This window comes from Elaeis guineensis, chromosome 12, assembly GCF_000442705.2.
Source record: "Elaeis guineensis isolate ETL-2024a chromosome 12, EG11, whole genome shotgun sequence".
Taxonomy (NCBI): Eukaryota; Viridiplantae; Streptophyta; class Magnoliopsida; order Arecales; family Arecaceae; genus Elaeis; species Elaeis guineensis.
The window spans coordinates 54,560,441-54,567,406 of NC_026004.2; positions in this window are offsets into that span (position 1 = coordinate 54,560,441).

Below are 6,966 nucleotides of genomic sequence, written 5' to 3' on the forward strand. Positions count from 1 at the left end.
GGATTGAAGTAAGCTTCTCGGAGTTGGAACATGCATTTTGATAAGGTGATCAAAACGTATGGCTTCATTAAGAATGGAGAAGAGCCCTGCATCTATAAATGGGCAAATGATCCAGTTGTGGTATTCCTTGTCTTATACGTGGATGACATTCTCTTAATCAGGAATGACATCCCCGCACTATAGGGAATAAAAGTTTGGTTGTCATCACAGTTCTCCATGAAGGACTTGGGTGACGCATCCTACATCCTAAGGATGAAGATCTATAGGGATAGATCTAAAAGGATACTTGGATTATCCCAGTCCATGTACATAGACACTGTGCTGAAGAGGTTCAGCATGGAGAATTCCAAGAAGGGCTATCTACCGATAGGCCATGAAATTTCTCTCTCTAAGAAGGATTGTCCGATAACTCCTGAAGAGAGAGAGCGTATGAGTAGAGTCCCATATGCTTCAGTCGTAGGATCTATCATGTACGCCATGACATGTACAAGACCAGATGTGGTATACTCACTAGGAGTAGTGAGTAGATACCAATCTGATCCTGGAGAAAATCACTGGAAAGTGGTTAAAGTCATCCTTAAGTATTTGAAAAATATTAAGGACCAATGGTTGGTTTATGGCGAGTCAGATCTGAAACTTGTGGGGTTCACGGACTCTAGCTTTCAATCTGACCATGATGACAGCAGGAGCGTGTCAAATTATATCTTTACTCTGAATGGTGGAGCCATCTGCTGGAAGAGTTCCAAGCAGCATACTGTGGCGGACTCTGTTTGTGAAGTGGAGTACATCACAGCATTGGATGCCGTGAAGGAAGCTATGTGGCTGAGAAAATTCATCAACGAGCTCGAAGTAGCACCCTCCCTTGATGGTCCGATCCTGCTCTACTGCGACAGCACTGGTGCCATAGCTCAAGAGAAGGAACCCAAAGCACATCAGCGGATGAAGCACATCTTGCGCCGCTTCCACCTGGTCTGGGAGATCATGTGTCGAGGTGACGTTGACCTTCAGAAGATCGACGGAAAGGAGAACCTGGCTGACCCCTTCACTAAAGCCCTGGCGATAAAGGAGTTCGATAATCACAAGTCGAAGATGGATATTAGATACTGTGCCGAGTGGCTTTAGGACAAGTGGGAGTTGTTAGAAAATATATCCCAAAAAGCCAATCGTCAAGCTGTTGACGGTTGAGCAACCAAGTATTATAATTGATTTGTTAATAAATAAAATATATTTGATATTTTCATCATAAGCTTTCATCTTCTAATGAACTCCGTTGTTATGATGAAGTCCTTAGGACTATTTAGATTCGATAAAGAGAGGATTTATCGATTAGTCCTTAAAACTGTTCATGACCAAATGATAGGCTGTTAATAAGGACGACAGCTTTTATCGAGCATAGGTCGCTGTAGGCCATATGGGTTGGTTGTCCTCTTAATCAAAGAGTGTAGAGACACTGGTATGGCATACAGGTGAGATGTACTGGTACATCATCATTGAACGTGACCAACTCCAGAGTATTCTGCTGTCGAGAATGTCTCTGATGGGATATAGGTATAAGTGTCCCTTAGACCTAAGATCGCCTCAGTGACTTGCAAGCAACTCACTGTGCTTTGGTACTGGACTAACTGAATTACTAATTCAGGAATGGAAAGCTTCTAAGCACAGTCAAGTACTTGCAAAGTCAGAGTATGATCGAGATGGGATTGACCACTCCAAGAGTTGGAGAAGAATGAGTCGCTGTATTTCAATTTAGCAAAATCTTGGTCAGGGTAATCCATCAGATGGATTTGATATTTTGAAATACAATGTGGACAACCTGATTAGAGTTGACAGTTGAACTCTGGGGTGTTCTATGATCATTTTGGTCAAAGGGATGAATTATATGAAAATTATATCCGCATGGGTTCTAAGGATGTTGTTCTACACATTCGACCTATCCGATCGTCGGATATCATTGCTAGATGGTCACTTCGATTGGTATAAAAATTTATTCCTGTGCTACCGACTTAGGTTTGGATCTATGAGGTTACACACATTAGAGTTCATGATCTGATCAGATGGTTGATCAACGATTAAGAATCATTATAGGGTTAAATGATCAATACGATTGATATTTAACCCAGTGCAAGTGTTGCAGGAGGATCGATAAGCAATTCGATTGCTAATTGACTTAATTTGATTAAGCCAATAGGCTAAGATTAAGTTTAATTAAATATAATTTAATTAGATTTAATTTGAGCTTGATTGGATCAAGTCCAATTGGTTTATTGGATAAGCCTACTGCAAGAAAAAACTAGTCCTAGTTCAACTAGGACTTGGATCAATCTAATTTCTAATTTGATTAGAAAATTAAATCAGATTTAAATCTAATTTAATCTGATTAAATTAGGTTTTTAATTAGGTTAAGACCTATTTTAATTGAGTTGATCTAATTTTGGTTTGATTTGATTTGAGAAACTAAATTAAAACAAGTCATAAGATAGAATCCTAGTAAGACTAGGATTCCACCTTGTGCCACATAAGCCTTCCCCATGCCCTCTCTCTCATTCAATGCCAATCTTTTCTTATTTTGTGCAACAAAAGCCCTCTCCCAGGTCTCTCCCACGTTCACAAAAGATTTTCTCTGTTTTTTCTTACATGGAAGGTGGTTTGGATCAAATCAAAGAGGAATAAGTTTGGATTTCAAATTTTATGAGATAGAGTTTTAGAAATCCAAAACTCTTTCAATTTTGCACCGAATTTATCCAAAATTTTTTTGAAATTTTCATGGCTTTTAGGGTATATATTGTGCACTCTTTGCTAATGATATATGCATGAAAATAAGGAGGAGGTGCTCAAGAGTTGGGCGCCCCTTATCTTGCCATGTTTGGATAAGCCTTGACTAGGTATTTGACCTAGACAAGGACTCTATCATATCTCTCTGTATAAAATGAGTTTCTTTATGAAATTTTTGAAGAAGATAAAGACTTGAGAGACCTTTGGGTCATCCAAAAATCAAAGAGAAAGACCTTTGGGTCGTGGAGATATAATAGACACAAGATAGGGTGTCTAGAGAAAGAAATGAGAAGAAGAAGAGGGTCTTCTTCTAGGGTTGTTTGTTTTCATATCTTTCCTCCCTCCATCTTGAGTTTTCTGAGAGCGTCTTAGATCTGAAACTCTTCCTCCTACTTTCTATCTTTGAAAGAGTCCAAATTAAAAAGAAGGAGGCACCTGATCAACCATCAAAGAAGGATCAGTGCAGTACTATCATATTGTGCTGATTTTCTGAAGCAGGACTTCTGATCGAGATTTGTGGGCTCGTGTGGATGACTCCTAGAGGCCGGATGCATGTACGGCTTGCAACATCATCCTCAAGCCCAGATCAGTGAGATTAGAACGTCTAACTTGCAAGGTAATAGATCTGATCTATTGTTTAATACATACATTAGATGTAGTATAGAAACATGTTGATATGATCAACATGTAGTTCATGCTGTATATATATATTTTAATTTTTGATTTAATGCTATGTAATAATCATGTAATAGGATCTTAGATCTAGGAATTCTCTGGTTTTAAAAAATAAATTTTGATTTATTTTAGTCTTCCGCTATATGATCTTGAAAAAGTTTCAAGATCTAACCCTGAAATCCTAGATCTGGTTCCTTCAATTTTACATGATAAATCTTTTTTTATCATTTTGGTAGTTGTAGTTCTAAAGACTTCATCATAATATATGAGTTTTATTTTAGAAGATATATTCTTTATGATGAATCTGTCAGATAACATTTATCATTTTATAATTCATATACATGTATGGAGCATAATCATTCACAATGTAGATAATTGGCTTTAGGATATATTTTTCAGCATTAGATTCAGGTCGACTTAGATTGAATTTGATATGATCAATCTTGATTACAAAGAAAAATTTGATCCTGAATCGATCAGAATTTGAAATCAGCTCATTCCTGAATAAGTTAGGAATTTAATGAGATATTTAGATTTCTAATTAGATTAGATTTATTTTTATTAGTGGATTCAATCTAAATTTAATTTGAATTAGAATCAGATTAGGAATGAAGAGTTCTTGTCAACTTGGACTCTATCCTTATCTCCTTGCGCCACACATGGGCCCTTACCCATATCTCCATGCCAAAAAGGATTTGGGTTGACCTTTTTGGCATCAAAGTAGTAGATCCAATAAGGGTGGGCAATAATGATTGATGATTCATAATCCTATCTCTTATCAAATTCGAATGTGATCCGAATTAGAGATAAGATAAAAATAAAGAAAGAAATTTTTCATACAATGAAGGTTGTTGGCACCATAATAATTTTTTCTTTATTTTTCTTGGAGAGGTCTTGGGTGTGTGAGATATTAGAATCCTTCTCCACATTTTAGAGCTTCTTTTGGAATTTTTTGGATGTCCAAAACTAATTTATGGCATGGTGATTATGGCCCTCTTCTTTTGAATGAAAAACCCTAGTCTTTGCCTATAAAAAGGGGTCACCTCTTCTTGGCATCAGACATCCCATCCCTTGCTGTTTTTTATTTTTTTAGAGCTTTTCATCTCCTCCTCTCTTCCTCCTCTAGATTTCTTCATCCTTTGAAGTGTCCAAAGTGCTTGAAGAAAAAGGAAGAGATCAGCCATCAAAGTTGCTTGCAAGCTAGCACCTCCAAGTCTTTGATCTGCATCAGTCTTCACATGGATTTTCTTATAGAGGCCAGATGATTTCGTGTGGCTGTGAGTGATCTAAGAAATACCTTCTCCAACCATTGGACTAGAGAAAAATAATATCAAAGTTGTTTGGTAATATTTTCTATTTTATCTTGATCGTAATGTTAGATCTAACAGTTAGATCTAGAATTTTAGCATTGATGAAATCGATATATTTTTATTTTTAGATCTAAAGTATATATTTTTTATATCATAGATCATGATATAGTAGTCTAATACTAGATCTTATGCATGTGATTGAGATTAAATTATTTAATCTTTTATTTTTGCTGCATAAAATTTTTAAATCGTATGCATCGCACTGCTATATTTTTCCTTCAAAGCCGTTATTGGGTTTCTCACCTAACAGTTATTAGGCCCAACCCCATCTCTATCTTGGAACATCTCATGCTAATAGAGTGGTTGCATATTTTCAATGTAATTGAACCACTGTGACTAGCTGAGAACAATCAACACTAGTAGCATGCCCGTATCTCTACAATGATAGAAGACCACTAGACTTAATATATATGAGAAGATTTAATTTAGATCTTTTCAATTTTAATTGTTTATTTACATCCAATGTAAATCTATAATCATGGATCTACTAGAGAGATCCTTACTTGATTCACCAAGATTGAAATAAGACGCAACTGCAAGATGTGTGGTGAACTCAAACCTAGGCACCCAATAAGAAACTTAATCGACCAAATTGGCCAAATAAGTTCATGATTGGTGAGAGACTTTTCATGCAAATGCAACGATCCTAATTAAATAACGACTATTCTATCCCTTGCTTTAGACATCAATTGATCAATCAGTTTAAATTGGTTCAGCCCAATTGGTTTCCATCACCATAGTTGCAAATCGCTAATTAAATAATTATGCCTTTATGATACAATCCTACTCTAAGGATTTATAGTGATTCAAGATGATCACCACATATATCCATGAAAGCACGTGCATGACTATCATATAGTCCTTATGATTATCTCATAATCCTTATGATTATCTCATAATCTTTTATGTTCATGCTATAATTTCTTATGGTGATACATCAATCTCTTTTCATTCTAGGACAACCATACTACATAATGACCTTCATTATGTCAGGACAATCTTATGCCAGGATGAACTTAAATTGCTCAACTAATTTTATCTTATGTTCAATCAAATTATCTTAATTTGAATGCATCTAAACCATCATTAATCACATTAGGATAGGTCTCTATTGATGAACATCATTTCATGCATGAACATATAATAAAGGTAGAATTTAAATCTAATAAAATTCATATCACATGTAAATTAGATTCAAAATTTTAGATGAATGAATATAAAGATAAAATTCATATCCAAAAATTCTAATTAAGCAAGACATCACATGATTTTCAGTAATCAATAATTTTAGATTTATTAACATAAGAAATTAGATTCTCAAATCTGAAAACTAATTTTTAGATATGAAAAATAATGCATGAATATAAATTAATCTAAATTTTAGATCTGAAAATAGCTTTTTTAAATCTTGAAATCCATCGCATGGATTTTAGCCATTCAAATTTTAGATCTGAAAATAAATTTTTAGATCATGAATTTCATCTCCTCGATCGTGAATATTCTTAATTTCAAATTTAAAAATCTAATTTTCAGATCTAAAATCATCTTTTTGATCAATTAAAATTTAGATCTTCAGATCAAAAAATAATTTTTAGATCTGATATCAAGATCTTAACCTTGCATTAATGAGATGGCTTGGATACCACTGTTGGATTTTGCCATCACATGATGATAGGTATGCATGCAGAAATTTTAAAAATTTTAAATATAAATAAAGTATGTAGTAAAAAAAATTTCTATATTACTCAAATCGTGGAAATAAAAACTTTAGGACAATCGTTCGACATAACGTTCTACCATTATGTCAGGACAACCTTACATCAGAGTAATATTAAAATAATTTATCAATTAGATCTAATCTAATCTAAGATGCATAGAGTTAAATCTCATAATTTAGGCATCATCATATATGCAAAATAAAATCTAAAGAGAGGATCCAAATTTTATCTTTGTGCGGGTATATCTTCACCATGATCCAATGATCTGAGAATATCTTCGAGGTTCCTTTGTAGCCACATAAATATCTGACCTCTATAGATATCTATCGAGACTAATCTGATCAGGAGGTCTCGATCTCACTGGGGTGCTAGCTCTCTTACAGAGATCACTCCTTAAATTATCGAATTGGTTTGATCTTTTGATTCGCTTC